Source organism: Microcaecilia unicolor, chromosome 11 (assembly GCF_901765095.1).
Source record: "Microcaecilia unicolor chromosome 11, aMicUni1.1, whole genome shotgun sequence".
Classification (NCBI taxonomy): domain Eukaryota; kingdom Metazoa; phylum Chordata; class Amphibia; order Gymnophiona; family Siphonopidae; genus Microcaecilia; species Microcaecilia unicolor.
The window spans coordinates 64,591,306-64,618,789 of record NC_044041.1 but is presented as its reverse complement, the minus strand read 5'-3'; the positions used below and the strand labels follow the sequence as shown (position 1 = coordinate 64,618,789).

Below are 27,484 nucleotides of genomic sequence, written 5' to 3'. Positions count from 1 at the left end.
ACCACCGCCAACTCCAGGCTCCGCCCTTTCTGCCTTGCCTCACCCCATGCCTGGAATAAACTCCCTGAGCCCATACGCCAGGCCCCCTCCCTGCCCATCTTCAAATCCTTGCTCAAAGCCCACCTCTTCAATGTCGCCTTTGGCACCTAACCACCGTTCCTTTATTCAGGAAATCTAGACTGCCCCAACTTGACATTTCGCCCATTAGATTGTAAGCTCCTTTGAGCAGGGACTGTCCTTTTTGTTAAACTGTACAGCGCTGCGTAACCCTAGTAGCGCTCTAGAAATGTTAAGTAGTAGTAGTAGTATAAGGCTCCAAGGAGCATCAGTAGGGACAGGCTATCTGTTGACACCTCTCAGGATTTCTTTAACAGTCCATCTCGTTCTCTCTTCCCCTTCCCTTTGGGCTTGTGTTTCTTTTCGGTTGTGTGATCCCCTCTTATGTCCGCTCTTTAACTCTGTGTGCATCATTTTTTTTCTTTCTTTCTTTTGCTCACCTCTATGTACATATCAGAACTAAGATGTTTCTCCTTACTACTTACCATACATAAAATATTCACATTCTGTCAGGAACTTTGTGAAATAACACAAGCCTTGCAAAAAAATTAAAATGTCACCACTGTAATCTTATGATTTTCTTATCTTCATTTCTGGTCTCAAGTTCACAGAGGTAGTGGGTTGTAGCAAAATAATACACAGATATGATTGGGAAAAATTAAAGATACTTTAAAAGATCTAGAAGATAGGTTTTATAAATGCACAACTGTTAGCACAGATCTGCCCCTATGGGTGTGTGTGTGTTGGTGTGGGTGTGTGCATGCTGAGTAGATGCAAGTTCCTGTCTTTGTTTCTTTCTGTGTTTTTATACATGAAGGAATTAGTCTTTTTGTCGACATTTATTTATTTATTTATGGTTCATTTCTACCCCACATCTGCAATATTTTCTAGTAGGTGTACATTTCTTTGAATACCCAGGAGCCTGTATGTTTAGGCTCTAGGACATTTTGTTATTCTATATAATGGTCCTATAACTTGTAAAATAGACCAAATGGATTGGAGACGTGGAGGGGCATAATCGAACTGGGACGCCCATCTCTAAGGGCGTCCCAGCGATGGGGCGGGGAAACTTGTATTATCGAAACAAGATGGGCGTCCATCTTTCGTTTTGATACTACAGTCAGGGACGCCCAAATCTCAACATTTAGGTCGACCTTAGAGGTGGTCGTCCCCGGTTTTCAGCCATAATGGAAACCGAGGACGCCCATCTCAAAAACGACCAAATCCAAGCCCTTTGGTTGTGGGAGGAGCCAGCATTCGTAGTGCACTGGTCCTCCTCACATGCCAGGACACCAACCGGGCACCCTAGGGGACACTGCAGTGGACTTCACAAATTGCTCCCAGGTACATAGCTCCCTTACCTTGGGTGCTGAGCCCCCCCAAACCCACTCCCCACAACTGTACATCACTACCATAGCCTTAAGGAGTGAAGGGGGGCACCTACATGTGGGTACAATAGGTTTCGGGTGGGTTTTGAAGGGCTCACATTTACCACCACAAGTGTAACAGGTGGGGGGGGGGGGGTGGGCCTGGGTCCGCCTGCCTGAAGTGCACTGCACCCACTAAAAACTGCTCCAGGGACCTGCATACTGCTGTGATGGAGCTGGGTATGACATTTAAGGCTGGCAAAAAATGTTTTTAAATTTTTTTTTTTTGGGTGGGAGGGGGTTGGTGACCACTGGGTGAGTAAGGGGAGGTCATCCTGATTCCCTCCGGTGGTCATCTGATCAGTTTGGGCACCTTTTCGAGGCTTGGTCGTGGAAAAAAATGGACCAAGTAAAGTCGGCCAAATGCTCGTCAGGGAAGTCCTTCTTTTTTCCATTATCGGCCGAGGACGCCCATCTCTTAATCACGCCCCAGTCCCGCCTTCAGTACGGTGCTGACACGCCCCCATGAACTTTGGTCGTCCCTGCGACGGAAAGCAGTTGAGGGCGCCCAAACTCGGCTTTCGATTATGCCGATTTGGGTGACCCTGAAAGAAGGACGCCCATCTCCCGATTTGTGTCGGAAGATGGGCGCCCTTCTCTTTCGAAAATTCCCCTGATACTGGCCACCTACACTGATATCACTAGAGATCAGGACCATAGTACTTCCAGTCAGGCTAACTTTCTGGGTAGGCCGAGACAGAGCATGATTAAAGCATAGGCAGACTAGGCACGTACCGAGGCCAGGTGTGATGCCTTAATCTAGCCTTGCTTAAAAAAAAACATTTTCTGCATCTCAGAATTGTGTACACTGATGACCACAGCTTCTTTCTCCTCCTGTGGTCCTGATATCTCTTCCCCAGTTCTGGCCTCTCTTACGCCCCCCCTCTCCTGGCAGTCCCAGCGTCTCTTCTTCTTAGTTCTCACCCCCTAGGAAGTCCTTTACACTTTGCAGCTGGCAGTCGTAGCACTATACACATGCTGTCTTTAGTCAGTCTGAGGCCTTCTCTAAGACACATCAGAAGAAACATCAGGGAAGGCCCCGGATTGACTAGAGACAGCATGTATGCAGTGCTGCTGCTGCTTCTGCTGGCTGCAAAAAAGTGTAAAGAACCACCCTGGGGGAAAGGACTGAGAGGAATAGATGCTGAGACAATGGTGGTGGTGGGGGGGGGGGGGCAAAAGATGCTGGGACCTGTAGAGGGAAAGGGAAGAGATGCAGGACCCATGGGGTGGGGGAAGAGAGAGGGATACATGTTGGACTCCTGGGGAGGGGGGAACAGGAGGGAGGGAAGAGAGAGAGGGAGAGATGCTGGACCCTGAGAAGGGGAACAGGAAAGAGGAAAGAGAGAGGGAGAGATGGTGACACTGGGGGAGAAGGATAGGAAAGAAGAGAGATGGAGAGATGCTGGCCTCTGGGGGGGCATGTAGGAGGAAAGGAAGAGTGAGGGGTGATAAGGACACAGAGAGATGATACTGGACACTTGGGTGGGGGGGGTAGGAACAGAGCGGCCATGCTGGATTTGTGGGAGGGGGGATAGGAACATAGAAGGGTGATGCTGGGCACGTGGGAGGGGATAAGGATATAGAGGGGTGGTTATTGGACAGAGGTGGATGGATATGGGTTGGGGATGACAAATAAGGCAAGAATAGGGACACAGAGAGGGGAGATGATGGACAGAGTGGATAGGGATGCAGAAGATGGATGGTGGATATGGAAAGAGAAAAGTGCCAGATGGACAGGCAAGAGAATTAAGAGAAAACAGGGGAAAGGAGAAACCAGAGACTGGGACCAATACAAAAAGAAAAATAAAATGACTGAATAACAAAGGAAGAAAAAAAGAATTTTATTTTCTGTTTATGAATTAAATTATGTCAGTTTTTTTGGAATGGACATCTACCAGAACTGGTGTTAAAATTAGCTGGGGTTCATGAGAAAACCTCACCTGTTGGTCTTCAATCTCACTCATTTTGGTGGTAAATCTTACTCTTTGGGATGTGCCACCCTTGACATCTGCAACAGCTACTTTCTTTATTCCCCGATGCAACATATTTAGCAGTTCCTACCTTGTTAAGGTAAGTTATGTGCACTTGATGATGTCACATTATAGATATGTTGATAGCCTGATCCAGCACTGTGACCTCTCCAAAGTGCGCATGTTGATGAGGTCACATTGGGGGTCATTTTCAAAGCACTTGTAGTGATCCGTAGGTTACTATAGAACTTAAGTCTAAGTGCTTTGAAAATCTGCCTCATTGTGTCAGGCTGTCAGCTTTGCTACAATATGACATCATCAAATGCATGCATAGCTTTCTCTACACAAGATGGCAACCATTGGAGCTTGCATAGGGCATGAGGTAGGTAGCTGTTCCTCTAGTCTAGCTAATATTTCTTCATTCATAGTCACCAGGGCAGGGGTTATGTTCTGTAATATTTTCTGTGCTTCACTTCTTCTGCCCACTCAGGACAAAGAGCTAGCTAGTAAGAAACAAGGTTTGTGAGCTTCATTCTAAGGGAGATGCTGAACTGAAGGGGGGAGGGGAAGGGAGTGAAGAGAAAAGGGAAATGCTGGACCTGGGGTGTGGGGGTAGGGAGCCTACTGAAATGTTAATCCTGCCCTATCCATATGTACACTTTGTAAGAAAGGTGGGAAAGGGGAGATATGGTAGAGATGTTTAAATACCTTGTGGCATAAATGCACAGGAAGCGAGTCTGTTTCTTTCAGTTGAAAGGAGGCCCTGGAATGATGGGGCTTACAGTGACGGTAAACAGACTCGGGAGCAACCTAAGGAAGTACTTCTTTATGGAAAGGTTGGTGAATGCGTGGAATGGCTTCCCAGTGGAGGTAGTGGAGACAAAGACTGTATCTGAACTCAAGAAAACTTGGGACAAATACATAGGATCTCTAAGGGAGAGGAAGGGAATAGTAGATGATATGTATAGGCAGACTGGATAGGCCATATACTCTTCATCTGCCCTAATTTTCCTATGTTTTTATGTTTCAATCGGAGCTTTTTTACAGCCCCTGGATCCTGGTGTCCAATACAAAAAGCAACATTAGTTTTGGTACAGAAGGCTATACCAATACCATTATTTCCAGCATTTTTATCCTAGAAGAAGGTATTGGCCTTATGCCGAACCACAGGTTAAGCACCAGCCTTTGCAAATGTATCCTCAGAAACAATTTTCTAGAGGCTGGAAGCTTCCTGCTGTCTCAGCAGCTGCAACTGCCAAATTCTCATCTGCCTTTTGACTCTCCTAGTGGGCTTTTCCATTTTTATAGTCATTGGCAAGCAATCATAACAGATTGTTGGGTGCTCAATATCTTTTCCCAGGGTTACACATTAAATTTCCTCAACGAACCCTCTTGACAAGTCCATTGAACAACCCACTCTGTTCTGCACAGCATATTAACATATTGACAGAGATCAGGTCTCTTGAAGAAAATGTAATCAAAGCAATTTCTCCTCATCTCCAAAATCGGTGGTTCTATTCAAAATTCTTCCTTATTCTAAAAAAAAAAAAAAAAAAAAAAGGAGGCATGTGACCCATTGTAGATCTCTGCACGCTAAACTGATATATCAAAAGGGAGATGTTCAAAATGAATTCACTCGCCATCATCTTACCATTCCTGAATTAAAATGATTGGCTTGCTGCCCTCAACCTCAAGGATGCCTACACCCACATTCCAATTCATCCCCGTTATTTTCAATGCAAAGTACTTTCTTCGGGCATTCATCTGCACCACTTGTCTTCACAAAATGCCTAGCAGTTGCTACAGCAGATCTTTAAAAATGAGGCCATTATGTCGTTCCTTATCTCATTTCTGCCCCATCACAGTCCACTGCACTGCAAAAATAAATGCCACCATCAGCATTCTACAAACTCAGGGATTTGTGATTAACCTGGAAAAACCAACACTGACCCCATGAACACTCTGCAGTTCATTGGGACGTGCTTAGATCCTGCAGTGGCAAAAGCCTTCTTACCAGAGGACAGTCTGAAATCTCTATAGTTCCTGGCAGACAAAATTTCGATCATATGCTCCACTTGACCTTGTGCTATTCTTCAACTGCTAGGTCACAAGGTGGCAACTCTTCATGTTGTCCTATTGGCCAGAATGTATATGTGCCATCTTCAGTGGCATCTAAAAATGCACTGGAATCAACATTATCAGCCCCTTAGCAAAAGGATAAAAGGTAAGGGTAATGCATTTGATATACCGCCTTTCTGTGGTACAATCAAAGCAGTTTACATATTATTATGTACAGGTACTGTCTTTGTCCCCCTAGTGGGCTTACAATGTAAGTTTTTTGTACCTGGGGCAGTGGAGGGTTAAATGGTTTGCCCAGGATCACAAGGAGCCACAGTGGGAATCAAACCTGGTTTATCTGGTTCTCAGCTTATTGTACTAACTATTAGGTTACTCCTCCACTTCTCCATTACAAATATCGAACATGATACAACTTTCATTACGATGGCTCTATCATGCAAGCCTCAGCATGGGTTGCCCTTTTCAACTACAGCTATTGAGTTTAGCTCTTACGATAGATGTATCCACCTTGGGTTTATTTATTTATTGGTATGTATTGACCAACTTTATGAAGAGATTCACCCAAGGCGGTGTACAGTAGGTAGAGTTTAACATCAAACTTACAATTTTGTTAACAGCATAACAATAATAATATGAACAAGTATAGACATAGACAGAATGAAAGAGGAAAACTTGAAAGTAGCAAATTGAGACCTAATAATAGGAACACCATAAAATAGGATAAAAAATATACACATTTAACAGCACTGAAATTCAAATAACAGAGATATAATATGATGTAAACATAATAGTGATAGAATATCTAATAAGCACACAATTAGAACATTCAAATAACATTGATATGATACTAATGCTTTTCTACAATACAGCTTACCATATAGTTGAGGGGCCAAGTGCAGATATATAGATGGAGACAAGATGTGTGGTCTAGAGTCAGTTGGGATAAATAAATGGGTGGCTAAACTAAAGGCAAGTCCGTTGTACAGTAAATCAACATATAAGGAACTGGTCTAAAGTTATAGTGGGTGTAGCAAGCTAGTCCAGGTGCAGAATGGGTGTATAGTCAATCACTCTATGTGTTAAAGGCTTGGGAAAAGAGCCAGGTTTTATCTGCTTCCTGAAGTAGAGGTAGTCTCGAGTTAATACACAGCCCCTCTGGGAGTAAATTCCAGAGGGTGGGGGCTACTCCTGAAAAGGCTCGCTGGTGGGTATCACATTGTACAATTTCCTGTGATGAGGGGACAGATAGTAATGATCCTTGAGAAGATCTTAGAGATCTTAGAGATCTTAGAGATCTCAAAGGTGTGTAAAGAGCTAACTTAGTCATTAAGTACTCTGGTCCATTTTGTCTGAGGGCCTTGAAAATCAAACATATAAAATTTAGCCCTGTAAGGCACTGGTAGCCAGTGTAGTTTTTGCAGGAAGGGTGTGATGTGGTCACGCCGTTTGCAGCCTTCTATCAGTTGTGCTGAGCATTCTGAATTAGTTGGAGCTGATACAAACTCTTTTTGGTTTGACCAGTGTACAGGGCATTACAATAATCCAGTTGTGATGTTATCATGTGGTTAGACTTGTCTTTTCAATATATGAAGAGAGATTTAGTAGCTGCTTTAGGTGATAGAGACAATTTTTAAAGGTACTTTGAATTTGCGGAATCAGAGTGAGTGATGAGTCTAGCAATATCCCAAGATCCCTGTTGAGCTCACTTTCTTCACTGGAAGACACAAGGACTTCTGGAGCCCTTACAACAATCTCTACACATGAATCTACTGGAGCTCACATAGGATAACCAAGTAGCCATATTCTATGTAAATAGGGTGGTTCAGGGTCCTTTTCTCTTTGTCGAGATGCTTTAAAAATCTGGAATCCACAGTCTAACTAAAAGTTATTTGATAGGTGGGCTATCTCTCACAAGAATGGTCCCTATTCCGCAACATACACCGACGAATGGACAACAAATACAGACTCACCCCAATTTCTACAAGAATGGGACAACAGATGCAGAACAGTTCTAGACAAGATAGCACCTCTCCAAACTAGACCCTCACATAGGAAAAGCTCAATCCCTTGGTTCAACAAAGAACAGGAAGAACTAAAAACACAGGTTAGAAGACTAGAAAGAGCTTGGAGAAAAAAAAAAACCGAACACACACTCAAAGAGTGGAAACAGTCGCAAAGAAAATACAAAGTCAAATAAACCAAAAGAACGCACTACAGAACTATAATAGGACCAAATTACAAGGACACGCATAAACTCTTTTCACTTGTAAACAATCTCCTAAATACCACACAAGTCACTTCAAATTGTACAGAAACCCCTTCGGCAACTAACCTAGTGAACTATTTCAAGGAAAAAATCATAAAGCTCCGACGCATGATACCAAGCAATACCACTGAATACACAAACATCCTTGAATACTTAGACCCGAAACCTGGGGAATATCCAGCCGATCGATCATGGAACAACTTTGACTTGATTTCAGTAGACGAACTCACACACTGTTTCGGAAAATACGCCAAATCCCAATGCAAACTCGACATCTGCCCTACTAGCCTATTAAAAGCCGCCCCCAAACAATTCAAAAATGACCTCACGAACCAGGTAAATTACAGACTCCTAAATGGTCTCTTCCCCACGGATAAAGGAAATATCATTCTCACTCCTCTGCCAAAAGATGCCAAGAAAAGCACAATGGACCTAATAAACTACCGACCAGTTGCTTCCATCCCGCTCATAACAAAACTGATGGTGGGCATAGTGACGAAACAACTCACTGAATACCTAACCAAACACTCAATTCTACATGAGTCTCAATCAGGATTTAGATCACATCATAGTACTGAAACTGTACTTGTGTCTGCAATGAATTCATTCAAAAAAACAATTGCAACCGGTAAGAACATACTCATAAGTACATAAGTAATGCCATACTGGGAAAAGACCAAGGGTCCATCGAGCCCAGCATCCTGTCCACAACAGCGGCCAATCCAGGCCAAGGGCACCTGGCAAGCTTCCCAAACGTACAAACATTCTATACATGTTATTCCTGGAGTTGTGGATGTTTCCCAAGTCCATTTAGTAGCGGTTTATGGACTTGCCCTTTAGGAAACCGTCAACCCCTTTTTAAACTCTGCTAAGCTAACCGACTTCACCACTTTGTCCGGCAACGAATTCCAGAGTTTAATTATACGTTGGGTGAAGAAAAATTTTCTCAGATTTGTTTTAAATTTACTACACTGTAGTTTCATCGCATGCCCCTAGTCCTAGTATTTTTGGAAAGCGTGAACAGACGCTTCACATCCTCCTGTTCCACTCTACTCATTATTTTATATACCTCTATCATGTCTCCCCTCAGCCGTCTCTTCTCCAAGCTGAATAGCCCTAGCCTCCTTAATCTTTCTTCATAGGGAAGTCGTCCCATCCCCGCTATCTTTTTAGTCGCCCTTCGCTGCACCTTTTCCAATTCTACTATATCTTTCTTGAGATGCGGCGACCAGAATTGAACACAATACTCAAGGTGCGGTCGCACCATGGAATGATACAACGGCATTATAACATCCTCACACCTGGTTTCCATACCTTTCCTAATAATACCCAACATTCTATTCGCTTTCCTAGTCGCAGCAGCACACTGAGCAGAAGGTTTCAGCGTATTATCGACGACGACACCCAGATCCCTTTCTTGGTCCGTAACTCCTAACGTGGAACCTTGCATGACGTAGCTATAATTCAGGTTCTTTTTTCCCACATGCATCACCTTGCACTTGCTCACATTAAACGTCATCTGCCATTTAGCCGCCCAGTCTCCCAGTCTTATAAGGTCCTCTTGTAATTTTTCACAATCCTGTCGCGATTTAACAACTTTGAATAACTTTGTGTCATCAGCAAATTTAATTACCTCGCTAGTTACTCCCATCTCTAAATCATTTATAAATATATTAAAAGCAGCGGTCCTAGCACAGACCCCTGAGGAACCCCACTAACTACCCTTCTCCATTGTGAATACTGACCATTTAACCCCACTCTCTGTTTCCTATCCTTCAACCAGTTTTTAATCCACAATAGGACATTTCCTCCTATCCCATGACCCTCCAATTTCCTCTGTAGCCTTTCATGAGGTACCTTGTCAAACGCCTTTTGAAAATCCAGATACACAATATCAACCGGTTCCCCTTTGTCCACATGTTTGTTTACTCCTTCAAAGAATTGAAGTAATTGGTCAGGCAAGATTTCCCCACACAAAAGCCGTGCTGACTTGGTCTCAGTAATCCAATTTGACATGTCCAGTGCTTTTGACATGGTAGACCATGGAATATTACTACACCTGTTAGAATACTTTGGAATCGGAGGCCCAGTTCTCAAATGGTTCAAAGGATTCCTCACCACCAGATCCTACCAAGTAACAACGAACAATGACAGATCACCACCCTGGACACCGGAATGTGGAGTTCCTCAGGGATCCCCCCCCCCCTTTCACCAACTATTTTCAACCTGATGATGATACCACTAGCCAAACTACTAGCCAATCAGAACCTTAACCCCTACATATATGCGGACGATGTCACGATCCACATCCCGTTCAAAAGCAACCTAAACGAAATAACCAACGAGATCAATCAGAGCGTCCAAATCATGCACTCTTGTGCGGACTCATTCCAGTTAAAACTGAACGCGGAAAAAACTCAATGTCTAGTTCTCACTTCCCAATACAACACAATCAACTACCCTACCATAACCACACCTTACTGCACACTCCCTATCTCAGAAAATCTGAAAATTCTTGGAGTCACTATTGATCGAAACCTCACACTTGATACCCACGTGAAGAACACAACAAAACAAATGTCCTACTCGGTGTGGAAACTCAAAAGAATAAAACCTTTTTTCCCAAGAAATATCTTCCGCACCCTAGTACAGTCACTAGTGATAAGTCACCTGGACTACTGCAACGCCCTGTACGCAGGTTGTAAAGAAAATACCATCAAAAAACTCCAAACAGTCCAGAATACCGCAGCCCGACTCATCTTTGGAAAAACCAAATATGAAAGTGCGAAGCCCCTAAGAGAAAAACTGCACTGGCTCCCGCTCAAGGAACGAATTGAGTTCAAGATCTGCATGACCGTACACAAAATCATTCACGCAGATGCCCCACTCTACATGCTAAACTTAGTGGACTTACCGCCCAGAAACGCCAGAAGAACAGCCTGCAAATTCTTCCATTTGAACTTCCCCAGCTGTAAAGGAATTAAATACAAACAGGCATTCGCTACTACCTTTGCGTACAAAAGCACACAGATATGGAACACACTCCCCATGGCCCTGAAAACCATGGACAACTTAACTAGTTTTCGCAAATCTTTGAAGACACATCTCTTCAACAAGGCCTACAAAAGACATCTTTAATGAATCAAATCACTCCTTAAATTGCCCCAGTGTTTTAAAACACCTCTCACACGACCTTACCTAACACCTTTCCATCTAAATCCTCATTTACCCTCAACTTATTACCGACTGTATCTAAGACTATGTAATGACTATATCATATTAACACCCTGTAAGCCACATTGAGCCTGCAAAAAGGTGGGATAATGTGGGGTACAAATGCAATAAATAAATAAATAAACCTTTGGGGAACACCAAACATGGACCTTTTTGCATCACAGGAAAATGCTCAATGTGCACAATTTTGCTTCCTACGACCAAGTCCGCACAGCTGTGTCAGATGTATTCACCATTCCTTGGAATCCACAATCTTCTGTATACTTTTCCTCCATTTCCACTAACCTCAAGAGTTTTTCACAAAGTTCACACAGACAAAGCTCAGCTCTTTCCTATACAGCAGCTACATATTGGTCAAGGCAGGTTTGATTCCCATGTCTGGTGAGTATGTCCATAGCTGAGCCAGTAATACCTCTGGACCATCTCCTGGCCCTTTTTATTCAAGATTGAGGACTGATTTTACACCTTAATCTTGTCAGCTTGTAACTGACAACCTGGAGATTGAGTGGGATGTAGAAGAATCAAAGTACTCATAGTTTCCAGGAAACCAACAACTCAAAAATTATACGTTTCTAAGTGGTGTCATTTTTCTGTATGGGCCTGTGACAACAGTGGGATTGTAAACTTCTAAGTATTATTTCTTGAATTGTATTTCTGTAGTTTGGCCAGCAGGTGTTGTATGTTTATGTTTAAAGCTGTTACTTAGAAATGATTGTTCTCTCTTTAGTTAACACAGATAAGAGGTAACCTGCAGTGATATGTCCAGCTATTTTTAAAACTTGTTGTTATGGGCTCGGATCGGCCCAGGAGCTCAAATTCATCTAGGAAGTGCTGGATTTTTCTCCAGTCTCAGCTTAGAAGTTGAGAGAGACCTCTTTACTGAGACCATGTGAGCAGTTATATTCTGTAACATGTGAGCAGCTATATTTCCTGTACTTCCCAGGCACTATTCAGGTAGTGAACAAATGTTTAGATAGTTTTAAAATTAATCCATATTCAGTTACCTGTTATTATGTGCTGTTTTTGTTTCATCTGTTTTTATGGTTCACTGTTCAATATTTTTCATGACAATAAACACTTTTAGTTTATTGCCTCTGCTTCTCTGGCCTGACTAAGAATCTTGGTGATTTGTGTGTTGGGTCTATGGGTGCTTTTTAGGAACTTTGAGACCACTGGGAGTATGGCCCCAGTAACTTAGAAATCACTGGGGAACACCTTAAGAGCAGGAGACTCGCCGAGAGGTGGTTGAGACCCAGTCAGTGGGAGGAGGATACTACTGTAGAGCACAAGCGGCAGGCGGACCTGAGCTGTGCTGGGGATAGACCCTCTAAGTGGCTGCGGGGTAGCCCCAGGTGGTGGCTAGATGTTTCATGACTGGGCCAATCTGTCAACGTGTCCTTTGATAATCCTCTCATATTTGCTTTCAGTCCAAAGTTTCAAGACCTTATCAGTTCGACTCCACCTGCTGCTATATTGGCTTTTCATTCTTTCATTCAGGGTAAATCACTTTTCATTTGCCCATTGTCTCCTGCTTTATGAAAGGCCTTCACTGACAGTAGAGGATTCACTTCAGTATAAGGGGAGGTTTACTACTCTTGAAGTAGCTTGCAATGGTGATCCTGTGATACATACTCAGCAAACTTCTGACTAGATGTCACGTAATGAACTTGCGGAACTATTGTTAGTAATATGTAATTTTTCTTTAAAATTGAGCATGGTACCAGAAGATTGGAGGGTAGCCAATGTAATGCCGATTTTTAAAAAAGATTACAGAGGAGGTCCGGGAAATTATAGACCGGTGAGCCTGACGTCGGTGCCAGGCAAAATGGTAGAGACTATTATAAAGAACACTATTACTAAGCATATTCAAAAGCATGGATTAATGAGACAAAGCCAACATGGATTTAGTGAAGGGAAATCTTGCCTCACCAATCTATTACATCTCTTTGAAGGGGTGAACAAACATGTGGATAAAGGTGAACTGGTTGATATTGTGTATCAGGATTTTCTAAAGGCGTTTGACAGAGTACCTCATGAAAGACTCCAGAGGAAATTGGAAAGTCATGGGATAGGAGGTAGTGTCCTATTGCAGATTAAAAACTGGTTAAAAGATAGAAAATAGAGAGTAGGGTTAAATGGTCAGTATTCTCAATGGAGAAGGGTAGGTAGTGGGGTTCCCATTGCTGGGACTGTTGCTTTTTAACATATTTATAAATGATCTAGAGATGGGAGTAACTAGTGAGGTAATTAAATTTGCTGATGACACAAAGTTATTCAAAGTTGTTAAATCGCAAGAGGATTGTGAAATATTACAGGAGGACCTTAAGAGACTGGGAGACTGGGCATCTAAATGGCAGATGACGTTTAATGTGAGCAACTGCAAAGTGATGCATGTGGGAAAGAGGAACCCAAATTATAGCTATGTAATGCAAGGTTCCACGTTAGGAGTCACCGACCAGGAAAGGGATCTAGGCATCACCATTGAAACCCTCTGCTCAGTGTGCGGTGGCGGCTAAGAAAGCAAATATAATGTTAGGTATTATTAGAAAAGGAATGGAAAACAAAAATGAGGAAGTTATAATGCCTTTGAATCGCTCCATGGTGCGACCGCACCTTGAATATTATGTTCAATTCTGGTCGCCGCATCTCAAAAAAGATATAGTGGAATTAGAAAAGATACAGAGGATGAGGGGGAAGTGACGTCACCAACCTAGATGGACGCTTGAAAGACTAGCTCCGGTTCCCCCGCGGCGACAACAGCGAAATCAGCGCGATTAAACGAAGCTGGAGAGCTAAAAATACAATTCGCCAGGCAGAGAGCAGGTTGTGACTCCGCATATGCAATCGCCGTCCTCGGGAGTGGATTTATCCCGGTTTGCGTTTGAAAGAACAGGACCGCAATATATAAACAAAATGGCGGACGGGAAAAAAACGAAGAGCCCCACGGAGGCGGGAAGCGCCCAGATCCAGGGCAGCCAGCCGGGGAAACAAGCGGCAGCTGAGACATCGGAGATAGATCAATTAAGCCTGCAACAGTGGCTACAAAATATCAGCTCTGATCTCAAAGCCCTACGGGCGGAGGTGGCGACACTGGGGGCTGATTTGAGAGGAGAGATCAGGGAACTGGGCGCACGCCTGGAAGAGACAGAAACGCAAGTGGAGGCACAAGGTGAGGCTCTGGGGTCATTGGACCAGCAAGTGGTGGGGCTGCAGAATGATCAGCAACAGCTGCTGGATAAAGTGGAGGACTTAGAAAACAGGGGGCGCCGCAGCAATCTTAGATTCCGGGGTCTCCCAGAAACTCCGACTTACCAGGACTGCGAGAAGGTGGTGCAGGAAATAGTGCGGGATCTGTACGCGGCGAATGGCGAAACGGTGGAATCTGAGTCTATCCAAATAGATAGAGCTCACAGGGCACTAGGAGCAATGCGCAACAATAAACCAAAAGACATTATTGCATGTTTCACCAACTTTAAGCAAAAAGAAAAAGTGTTGAAATTTGCCCGCCAAACACAGGAATTTAAATGGGACTCATATAGTATCGAAATATACCAAGATCTGGCAGCGGCGACACTAAAGAGAAGAGGGGACTTGAAACCATTCACACGACATCTCCGAGATCTCAAGATCCAATATAGATGGAGGCACCCCTTTGCATTGGTGTTCTACAAAGAAGGGAAGCAGCATCAAATCAGATCCCTGATGGAAGCACAAGAACTTTTCCCAGAGACAACAACCACAGACACGGGGCCGGAAAGGAACAACAGACCGCGGCCTGGATCTCTTCAACCCACACCGAAATGGCAACGGGCTGGAAAGGGACCGAGAAGACTGCAGCGCCAACAATCTGCAACTAAAATTACCTGAAGACATAAGGACGTTATTGTTGGTAAAGTTATAAAATGTTAAAGTACGAATTGTGTTGGAGGTTAACTATGTGAGCTGATAATCAGCTCGGGACTATAGGAGAAAATTGGGAAGCTGTTGTGGCGGGGGGGGGGACTGGATTGAAACAGGTTGATCCTTCCTCCTAGAATAGGCATCACCTGAGTGTAAGGGATGCCTAAATTTGACAGATGGGAAGGGAGAGGGAATTGGGGGGGGGGGGGGGGGGGGGGGGGGAAGAAACTATTTAGCATGGCATGGGATGCAGGCTGATCATAAGGTGAGGGATCATCGGGCGGGTGAGGTTAAAGAAAGGATGTATGTATACTAAAAGAGATGGGGGACATTAAATGTTTGGTGCTCAATGTAAGGGGGCTAAATATACCCAGGAAAAGACAGCTGTTATTCCGGGAACTGCAACGGCATGAGGCGGACATAGGGTTGATACAGGAGACCCACCTAAAAACTAAATATGAGCGATTATGCACACATAGGGCATACCCAATCATACATTTTGCCTCGAGCACAGATAACACGAAAAGCAAGGGGGTTCTTATAGCATTCAGTAGACGGAAGCCATGGGAGATTAAAAAAGTCATCAAGGATAAAGGGGGGCGATATTTGCTGATAGTCTTTGCTTTGGTGGGGAGAACCTACACTTTAGTGAATATATATGGCCCAAACTCACAACATGGGGAATTTTTCAAAACGCTAGACCAAATACTTACCAGATATGTTGAAGGCTCCCTATTGATTGGAGGGGACTTTAATCTCACCTTGAATCCACATTTAGACAACACGGTGAGAAGGATAAACTATGCAAAAAATGATAGAAAGCAACTCCAGGAATTTATAAACCACTGGCAATTACAGGATTACTGGCGGAGAGACAATCCTAACCAGAGGGCATACACATACTTTTCCACAGTACATCAATCTGCATCCCGAATTGATATGTGGTTGGGGGATTCATCCTTGTTAGGAGCAATAGGAGAACACTGTATTCTGCCACGGACGTGGTCGGACCACTCCCCGGTGCTTTTGCGGCTCCGGGGGGTGGGCCCGCAGAGGCCAAGAAGGCAGTGGCGTTTGGACAACGCCCTGCTGTCAGACCCAGCAAACATAGCACAGATAGAGCAGCATATCAGGGAATACATTCAATTTAATGTCACGGAGGAGTTATCTCCGACCATGATATGGGAGGGATTTAAAGCAGTGATCCGAGGTCAATTGATAGCGCTGCGTTCTAAATGCTGGAAGGAAAGATGCGCAAAAGATAAAGACTTGCGTTCAAGGTTAACACTAGTAGAGAAGCAACTGCAAGAGGGGACAGCCCAGAACCCATTACATTTAAGGGGACAGGCATATGAACTGCGTACTCAGTTACAGGAGCTAGAGTTAGCAGAACTAGCTGAAAAATTAAAGAGAGTACGACAAATGCACTTTGAATTTGGTGATAAACCAAGTAGGCTTTTAGCCCATAAATTAACACAACACTCCAATAGGAATATGATAGGGGGACTTAGAGATGAGGGGGGGGGGATACACTCGGAACCAGAGTTCCTGGAATCGTCATTCAGAAGCTATTATAAAAATTTATATAGGGCAGAGGGGGGAAGGGGAGAAGAGGAAATTCGGGAATACTTGGAGAGTATAGACCTCCCGAAATTACCGGAACAGGCTGCGCAAACCCTGGGCGCTCCCATTACATTAGAGGAGGTGGAGCAGACAATCCGAGCACTCTCCCCAGAGAAGGCTCCAGGACCAGATGGGTTCACTCCCAAATTTTATAAAATTTACGTAAAGCTGCTTGCCCCATTGTTAATGCAAGTGTTTAATTCGTTGGATAAAAATACGAGCTTGCCCCCGACATGGAATATGGCCACAATCACGGTTTTACATAAACCAGGTAAAGACCCCCAATTATGCAGCTCATATCGACCCATCTCTTTATTAGGGGTGGATTACAAAATATTTACAAAAATCATGGCCACACGACTTCAGCAAATTCTACCACAGATAATACATGAGGACCAGACGGGTTTTATCCACTCCCGCCAGACGTTTGATAACATTAGGAGAACACTACAAGTTCTCCAAGGGGCTCATATACTGAACTCCCAATTGTGTATACTATCTCTGGACGCGGAAAAGGCCTTTGATAGAGTAAGCTGGCCCTTTCTCTTTGGGGTGCTCGAAAAGATGGGAATAGAAGGACAATTCTTAGAATGGGTACATCTCATCTATAAGGCCCCAGAAGCAGCAGTACGTGTCAATGGGACGCTGACACGCCCGTTCTCACTACAGAGAGGCACCAGACAGGGGTGCGCACTGTCACCCTTACTATTTGCATTGGTGATGGAGCCGTTGGCTATTAAAATTCGTGGGAATAGAGAGATTAGGGGCCTATGGGGTGGAGGTATAGAAACTAAGATACTTCTCTTTGCTGATGACATTTTACTGACCCTGAAAGAACCTCGGGTGGCTTTACCGGTGGTGGGAAAGGAGATACACAAATATGGAGAGCTGTCGGGCTTTAAAATTAACTTTGACAAATCTGAAGCACTCGACATAAATATACCAAACCCTACTCTCACCTTTTTGAAAAGAAGATTTCCTTACAAATGGGCTAATAAATATATCAGGTATCTGGGGATAAACATACCTCGTCGGATAGAAGACTTATTTGAATACAATTTCCCTGGGAAGGTGCGAGAACTATTTCAGGAGATGGAACGGTGGGAGGGATTGACAATATCATGGATAGGCAGAATCAATGCCATTAAGATGGTCATACTTCCGAAAATGCTCTATCTGTTTATGGCGTTACCAATAGAGATACCAGATAGCTTCTTTCGTGGCTTACAGGGTAGAGTCTTTTCCTATATCTGGAGAAAGAGACCACCGAGGGTGAGGAGGGATACAATGTACCAACCTCGAGATAAAGGAGGGATGGGAGTCCCGTCATTTTACGAATATTATTGCGCGGCGCACCTTAGACTACTAGCTAATTGGTACCAGAGTACAGAGAAATTATGGGTTAGCATAGAACAACATTGGTTGAGGGCATATCCACTCAAAGCGATTCTATGGTTGCCTAAAGGTACACTTAGGAAGGTGATTGAAGGAAGCCCCTCTCTCATACGGTGGCCTTTGACTGGAGCAAAATCAGGGAACAGTTCTTTCCAGAACGCATCTATTTTCAACACACTTACCTTAGATTTGCTCCTCAATTTGATCGGGGCAGATATAATAGAATATATAAAGATTGGGAGGAATTGGGATTGTGTGAACTGGGACAAATGTGTAATGAGGAGATGATCCCCACATATCAGGAGTTGTGTCAGGATTATGGGCTCTCCCCGCTACAGGCCTTTCACTACCATAGAGTGCAAATTTTTCTCAAACGAACCGCGGGGGAGGAATTGGAGTTAACAGAAACACAGCTGGAGAAGGGGATGACGGGTGGGGGAGGTCGAGGGAGTATTACTAGAATTTATGGAGCCCTGTTGGCAAAGGAGAATCCAGTGGAGCATTATACAAGAAAATGGGAAGTAGAAATAGGAACAACATATGACCCACCACAATGGACGCAGATGTTTAAATCCTTACTTCGGGTATCGGTGTCCAGCAAGATGGTGGAAAATGGACACAAAATATTATATAGCTGGTACTATACACCCGCCCGTTTGGCTAAAATGTTTAGATTAAATTCGGCAAGTTGTTGGCGAGAATGTGGGGAGGATGGGGATATGTTTCATGTTTGGTGGTCATGTACATATGCACAAAGATATTGGGCAAGTATTATAGACTTTATTAGTTCAGTGACTGCCACACGATATCAACAGAAAATGGAATATTGTCTGTTACATCTCCGACCGCCCAAGGTACCACGGCATATACATCAATTTGCCACCCAGACATTTGTGGCGGGTAAATTGGTACTAGCAGCAGCATGGAAAAAGCTGAGACTGCCGGATATATCTACTGTGCTGGAAAAATTGGACTATATTCACTTAATGTCTAAACTCACAGCTATAAGGACAGGATGTATGGTGAGGTACCTAAAGACTTGGGACTCATACATAGCCTGGAAAGAAAGCTCTGCGAAATCCTAATGCCACATGCTTAGCAAGAGGGGGAGGGGGGGGGGGGGGGGGGAGGGGGGGGAGGGCGGGGTGAAAAGTTGGAGAACAGCTGATAGGTAACACAGTGGAACAGGAGATTATATATGTGTATTAGAATGTTATATTTTGGAGAAAAGTGATGTTTTAAAATGGTTTTGTAAGATTTTGCAAAATATATAAATAAAAATTTAAAAAAAAAAGAAAAGATACAGAGAAGGGCGACGAAAATGATAAAGGGGATGGGAAGATTTCCCTATGAGGAAAGGCTGAAGTGGCTAGGGCTCTTCAGTTTGGAAAAAAAGATGGCTGACGAGAGACATGAGTAGAGTTGATTGGGTAGATGTGAATCGCTTGTTTACTCTTTCCAAAAATACTAGGATTAGGGGGCATGTGATGAAGCTACAAAGTATTAAATTTAAAACCAATCAGAGAAAATATTTCTTCACTCAACGTGTAATTAAACTCTGAATTCGTTGCCAGAGAATGTAACCTGGAGAAAAGGCGGCTGAGGGGTGATATGATAGAGGTCTACAACATTTTGAGTGGGGTAGAGCGGACAGATGTGAAGCATTTGTTTACGCTTTCTAACAATAATAGAACTAGGGGAAACAAGATGAAATTAGAATGTGGTAGGTTTAAAACAAATTGGAGAAAGTTTTTCTTTACTCAGCGCGTGGTTAGACTCTGGAACTCATTGCCGGAGAAGGTAGTGACGGCAGCTGGCCTTGCTGAGTTTAAAGGGGGTCTGGACAGATTCCTGAAGGAAAAGTCCATTGATCGTTATTAAATTTTGGGATTTTGCCAGGTTCTTGGGGCCTGGATTGGCCGCTGTCAGAGACGGAGTGCTGGGCTTGATGGACCTTTGGTCTTTTCCCAGCGTGGCAGTGCTTATGTACTTATGCACTTATGTAGTAAAAGCAGTTAGCTTAGCGGTGTTTAAAAAAGGTTTGGATGGCTTCCTAAAGGAAAGGTCCATAGACCATTATTAAAATGGGCTTGGGGAAAATCCACTGCTTATTTCTAGGATAAGCAGCATAAAATGTATTGTACTTTTTTGGGATCTTGCCAGAAACTTGTTACCTGAATTGGCCACTGTTAGAAACAGGATGCTGGGCTTGACGGACCTTCGGTCTGGCCCAGTATGGCAATACTTATGTACTTAAGATGATATCCAGCTTTGTTATCAAGAGACACCAGTCCTAGTTTTGCTGATGTATCAAAAGTGGGATGGACTCAGTATTCTGAAGTGAATATGGATTTGGGTTTTGAAATTATCTACCATCATGAATGCTACTAGCCTGGCGGACCCTTGTCCAGTTTGTATTTTGAAAGGCATAGGTATTCTCATCATGAATGAACTTAACAATTATTTATTTATTTATCTATCTATCTCCACAAGAGTGTTTTCTCCCTCAGATATTGAGGGGGAGCAGTCATTGAACCACTTTTAAAGGCTTGTGGCGATAACTCAGAAGTGTCCAAAAACCATCCAATTTCTGATATTCCATTGGTGGGAAAGATGGTGTATCAGCAGTATATGACTTCACATCATTTGTTTTGTGAACTATTTGGCTTTAGATGCAGATACATCATTGAGACATTACTTGTCTCTTAGTTGGTTGTTGGCCTTGAAGAGACTATGAGGCCTATTTTCAAAGCACTTAGTGCTTTGAAAATGAGCCCCAGTCTAGCAGTCATTGCAATGTTTCTAGATGTATCTGCTGCTTTTGACAGCATTAATGGTGACATTTGGATCCATAGGTTACAATTTTTTGGGATTTAGAGGTAATGTGTTGTGTACAAATCCTACTTGACTAACCATCAGCTTTGTGTTCAAATTGGAGGAGACACCTCAAGCTAGTCCACAGTTGTTAGGGGTGTGCCTCAGGGATCATATTTTTTGACCACATTTTAAAACTTTGAGTAAGGGCATAAATTATCATTTCTGTGCTGGTGACATTATGTTGTACAAGATCTTGTACTGGATTTAAAGATGGAAGCTGAGAAAATACGGTTGGTGGCCAGTGGTTTAAGTTCAGATTAAGCCAGATGTTGATTTCTTTCCAGACATAAGAATGTTGCTGTAGCCACAGTGTCGGGAGTGAATGAGTCCAGATAGAAAAAGAGGTGATGTGTTTGGGTGTAATGAGGGGTTGACTTTCCGTTCTCATGTATACCATGTTGTGAAGGGAGTTTTTTTTATTACCTATAATTTATAGGTTTATTACGGAAATTGAAATTATATCTTAATGAGAATGCATTCATCAATTATTGCAATTCAGGTTGCCAGGTTTAGAACTCTACTGCATGGCTGATTACTAGTATGCCTCTTAGGGAGTGGGATCACCTCATCTCTTCAACTATTCTCTAAAAGCTTGAGACTTGCCTTAAACAAGCTGTTCAAACTAGATGGGACAGCATCTATAAAATGCTAGTATCAATATGTAAAAACTTAACACATCTTAGACAACTGGCAACTGAATTCAGTGATAAAAAAACTGCAGAAGCTGCTTTTGGATTTAAATGAAGCACTGTTAAATGACATCACTTGTGTCTTGTCTGCCTTTGATGTGATAACAAGAGTCTTGTCTGCTGATCAAACTCCTATCATCTGCAACGTCTTTCCATCATGCCCAAGCATCTTACTATTACTGCAACAGATTAATCCATTGTTACTGGCATCAAGGAGCCAGTGGCATCAATGACACTTATTTTCCTGTTCATCCACTACACAGTGTTGGTTCTCGTGTACACCCATGTCTGAAAGACAATCCAATTATCTTCTCAGATGATGTAAGAACATGGGCAACCAAATCTTTGAGAAGGCTGTACCAAAACCAGGTCGAAATGGAAGACTTGAGTCCATCAACACCAACAACTTAAGATCCTCCACAATCCACATTCCCAGAAAGTGTCACATCTATGGAAGACTGCCATCCAAAAAAATGAAAATGGATGTTAGCAGTTTTATGAGCGACTTTTATGGAACAATGCCTCCTTTGAAGGCTATTGTTCAAGTTCAGTTGATCTTGTTAATGAATTGGACAGTTATTTATGCTTGAGCGATGAAGACAATGATGTTTTCTTAGCCTCTGCAGCAGATGAATCCAGAAACTGGTAGGTTGTGTCCATCTACTAGCAGGTGGAGATAGAGAATACTGTACTGAAGACAGTGATACCGTATGGCAGGCCCTCAATCAGTCAGTATATTTCTTATCACCAGCAGGAGGTGGACAGCTTCTCACCAGCTCCTGGATTCCTCGTGTTTTGGGGAGTTCCTGGGTTAGACTCTAGCCAGTTGAGCCAGGGGGTGTTTGGCAAAGCAGAGCCACCCTTGGAGGCATACGTGGTTGTCCAGGTCCCTGCCTCACCCCGGGTTTTCCCTCCCATATCCACAGACCTGGTTTGGCTATAGCCTTCCTCACAAAAAAAAACAAAAAAACAATACCTTACAGCTGGTAAACCAGTGCAAAAAGAAAATGAAACCCCTGTGTCTGAGAACGGATTTTGTTGCTGTGGAGCCTGGTGAGCTGGTTGGGTGGCAGACTCCGACCTGGAGGAACCGCTGATTGAAGGAGACCTGCATTGACTTTTTCGTCTGTGGTAAGTGGCTCCTTTAAATTCTTTGCCATCAGGTGCGTCGCCATGTGCAGCATGGCTGTGGAGACAGTAAAAAGATGCTCCTGATTCAGTAAAAGGTGGTCAGTGATGGGAATCTGTACAGCGGGATGCTCGGAGAGCCTGATGGGGGACGGCATTACTCTGTCCTCTGACGTGCTTGTTTCCCGCACTGAGGTGCCAGGCATGCATGCCATCTTGATCTCTCCTGCTGATGCAGTTCCTGCTGGGCAGTCTGCAGACTCTGAGCCCTCACGATCCAGGGTACTTCCGGAGTTTGGCACTGGCGGTTCCAGTTCTGGAGTTCCCTTCCTTGGTAGCAGCTCGGCTGTTTCTGCGGGCACTATGGGCTCTGGGGACCTTTTTTCTCCAGACTTCGTTTTGCACCAAGTCTATTTATTAAAAAGGGTCTTGATGCAGTCTCAGCCAACTTCAGTAGTTCTGGCCCTGGGAGGTTCCTTGGGGGACTCGGGACAGCTTTTGCAACCCTCATCGGAGGAACTGGTGCAAAAGTGGAGGCGGCGAACATAGCAGGACAGTGCAACATGCAGGCGGACGTTCTCAGTCGTAATCTGCTGGATTCAGCGGAATGGGAGCTGTCCGCAGAGGTGTTTTTCCAGATACAACAGAAGTGGGGGTCCCAGAGCTTGATCTCATGGTGACACAATCAAATGCCAAGGTGGCAAGGTTGTTCAGAAGAAAGGAGGTAGGGTCCGCAGGGTTGGATGCCCTACTGCAGCCCTGGCTGGGGTAAGTTCTTCTCTACATATTCCCACCGTGGCCCTTGATAGGGCGTGTTCTGCACAGGATAGGAAGTCATCGAGGGATAGACAAGTTGGTGGCTCTGGATTAGACGCGGCGTCCTTGGTATGTGGATTTGGTCCATCTTCTGGTGAATGCACCCTTTCTGCTTTCAGTCTCTCCCAGCCTGCTGCATCAGGGTCCGGATCAGATGGAGGATCCCTCCCACTTTGGTCTTATGGCCTGGCTCTTGAGAGGTCGAGACTGAAGAGGAAAGGATATCGGGACACAGTCATAGCTACTGTTCTTTGGGCCAGAAAAAGGTTTACTATGACGGCGTATGCCAGGGTGTGGTGTATCTTTGAGGAGTGGTGCGCGTTGTGATAAAGTCACATCCAGGATAGTTGGGTTAAGGCAGTTTCAGTCTGAACTACAAGTCCCAGAAGGCATTGCAGGCAAGGAGCCAGGGGGTGAGATGAGGAACCCAGACTGGATTTCTAGCTGCAATAGGGGAAGACAAGGGAATAAGCTGACAGGATGTGTAGATTGGCTGCCCCTAGGGGGAAAGAGAGCTAGGAAACCCTGTGTGCAGGAGCTCCTCATTAGGCTAATGCTCAACTCAGTTGGTATGGGGGGAAAGAGAGCTAGGAAACCCTGTGTGCAGGAGCTCCTCATTAGACTCATGCTCAACTTAGCAGGTATGGGTGTGTAGAGAAGCTAATGAGTGGAGAATGATTGGTTGTGAAGGCAGAAGCCAGGGATTGATTAGGCAGGTGGGAAGGAGTCTCAGCAGTTCAGTTCAGGGAGAGCAGCAAGGAAGGCAAGAAGCAGTTGCAGGCTGAAAACCCTTAGGCAGGGAGGTCCCTAAAGTACTGAAGTCTGAGAAGCAGTTGCAGGCTGAAAACCCTTGGGCAGGGAGGTCTCTAAAGTACTGAAGTCTTGGAAGTATTTGCAGGCTGAAAATCCTTGGGGTAAGAAGAAGTCCCTAAAGTATTGACCTTACTAGTGAAGCTGTTGCAGGGGGAATCCCTTGGGTGTGAGAAGTCCCTAAAATATGGAGCTCATTATGAGGGTGAAGAGAATAGAAGTATAACTGCTGCTTTGTGAGTTAACTATGATGATGAATTGAATGGACTGCTGCTGTTTGGAATTGAACTAATGTTTATGGTGCACTGGATAAAGAGCCTAGACTGAAGCCGACTGTAGCCTATATTGAATCCTGACATGTGCTAAGAGCCTTCTGCCTAAAGGGGACTACTGGCCACACACTTTCAGGTGGCTTATAGGTGCTTAGGATTGAAGGTGAATGCTGCTGTTGGAACTGTGTACTAGAAACCTGCATGGAATAAAGTCCTTGAGTTTGAAGTTACTGGTGGATATCTATTTCTTCATTGTACCGGGAGCCTGTGGCTAGAGGAGATTGTTCTATCCCTGGCTGCACAAGAGAGGCGCCTGGTTACAGTGTCCATGCATGGTCGCTGTTGCTGGAGTCTATGCAGCAGCTGTTAGCCTTCTTGCAGGACTGTTTGGTGTATAATTCTCTGTGGGTTCAGGTGGCAGCTCTTGCTGTTACCAGGGGTGCATGTCAGGTTCATCTCTGGCAGCTCATCCGGATGTGGTGCATTTTTTATGGGGGGGCAGGGTTCTCCACATTTGACCTCCGCTTCATCAGCCTGGAGCCTGAATCTGGTGCTCCAAACTCTGGCTTCAGACAAGGATCTTACTCTGTTAACTATATTTTTTGTGGCTATGGCATTGGCGCATTGAGCCTCAGAGATCCAAGTGTTGTCGTGTCGGGATCCATTTATTCAGTTTTCAGTCTGGAGTTGCCTTATGTACAGTCCTGACCTTGTATACCAAAGGTCATCTGGGCTTTCAACTTTCATTTTGGAGGGAGGACTATCCAGTGGATTTTGCAAGGCTTTGGCTCTTGGATGTTCAGCAGGTAATCCTCCATTATATGCAGATGTCTAATGAGTTCAGATGTTCAGATCATTTGTTAGTGCTCCTATGTGGGCCCTGGTGGGGCAATGCAGCAAGGTGACTGTCGCTCATTGGATCAAGGAAGCGGTTTCTTTGGCATATATTTTGGAGGGCCAGTCACCAACAGAGGCATTGCGGGCCCATTCAATGCGGACACAAGAGGCCTCGTGGACAGAAATGTGTGTGCTGTCTTGGGAGAACATCTGTTGGGCAGCTACTTGGGCCTCACTGCATACATTTTCGAAGCATTATAGATTGGATGTGGCCAAGCGGGCGGATGCTTGTTTTGGAGTAGTGGTTCTGTCTCGGGGAGCGGCAGCTTCCCACCCTCTTTAGGGATTGCTTTGATACATCCCACCAATTTCTGGATTCATGTGCTGCAGAGGCTAAGAAAGGTAAAATTGTGACTTATAATTTTCTTTCCTCTGGTCGCAGCAGATGAATCCAGGATAGTAGCATAGTAAATGACAGCAGATAAAGACCTGTATGGTCCATCCAGTCTGTCCAAGAAGATAAAATTATTTTACATGGTATGTCATACTTTATATCTGAGTTTGATTTGTCCTTGCCATTCTCAGGGCACAGACCGTTGAAGTCTGCCCAGCACTGTTCTTGTACTAAGTTTTGAAGCTAACGTCGAAACCCCTTAAGATTTACACTCCAGCCCACCCATATGTATTCAGTCATGATCAGGAAGTAGACCGTAGAAGTCTGCCTAGCACCGGTTTTGCTTCCTAATTACCGGCGTCATCACCTAATCTCTGCTAAGATTCCGTGGATCCATTCCTTCTAAACAGGATTCCTTTGTGTTTATCCCACGCATGTTTGAATTCCATTACCGTTTTCATCTCTACCAACTCCCACGGGAGGGCATTCCACATATCCACCACCCTCTCTGTGAAAAAATACTTCCTGACATTTCTCCTGAGTCTGCCCCCCTTCAACCTCAATTCATGCCCTCTAGTTCTACTGCCTTCCCGCCTCTGAAAAAGGTCCGTAATTATATTTAAAAATATCAATTTTTCCATTAAGTATGTATGTGGTTGTGTTGATGCAGGGCAGCTGTTGGGCAGACTGCTTAGAAATCCAACATCAAGTGCATTCTAAGGCATTATTTTGTAGTATCACAAGAAGCACTACTCATATCTATATACACAGTGCCCACTCATATTAGCTCTGGGCCAACCCAAAATCTCAGGTCTGGCTACGCCACTGTTTAGAGCAGACCACAGACAGCATATTATCACAACTGCTACTGCTAGGGACCAACAGAAGACCATTTTTAAGGTAGGCTGATGTGCGGGGGGGGGGGGGGGGGGGGTGATGTTTAATCCTGGTTGGAGGGAAAGATGCTGGATCATGCTGAGGACAGGGGTCAAGAGGGGAAGAGACGTTTATGTTTAAATCTGTTTATTGACGTATTATATAAAACATCTATACATGATATCCAGCAAATAACCTTACTAATACAACAGACAACTTGTAATCCGTCCACATACATCAAATCATTTTCTTCTTTTATCCCTGGACACCCCCTCCCCCCTCCCTTTTAGTTTAAGGTTCAACAGTTTTTATTGATGACAATTCAAAGAAAACACCGTTAACCTGGTGCATATACAGAAATTCAGAGTATATAAACAAGCTCTGTTTAAACCGTATGATACAGCTCGTTATCAAACTTTTAACATATTATCTCTACCCCTCCCCCCCCCCCTCTAAGTGTTGGTCGATATGTGCATGCTTTGACTTTCCATATTGGACTAGCTCCCTCCCGTCCCGGAGGTGGTCCTGGGTCCTATACTCTGATGACCCCCTCCCCCGTTCTGGAAGGTGACACTCTTATTGTGCAGACTTAGTCTACTATACCAAGCTACCAAGTGCTATGATTTGTTCTGTTAACCATGTTTGTATCTTAGGCGTAGCTTCTAATCCACCTTAACAGCTCTCCCATACACTTTGAAATTTAATAACCCCACCTTCTCCCTTTGCCCACTCACTCCCCCCAACCTAATATTCAAAGAAAGAATGAAAGAGAGAAAAGAGAAAAAAAAAACACACAGGATATGGCCGCTTCATAGTCGGTTCAGAATAAAA

At 44.1% G+C, this 27,484-nt stretch overlaps 1 protein-coding gene across 1 annotated transcript in view; it reads left to right on the top strand.

The window, feature by feature from the left end:
- Nucleotides 1-27,484, top strand: part of GATC (glutamyl-tRNA amidotransferase subunit C) — a 77,271-nt gene that overhangs the window by 12,936 nt on the left and 36,851 nt on the right. The window lies entirely within an intron of this gene.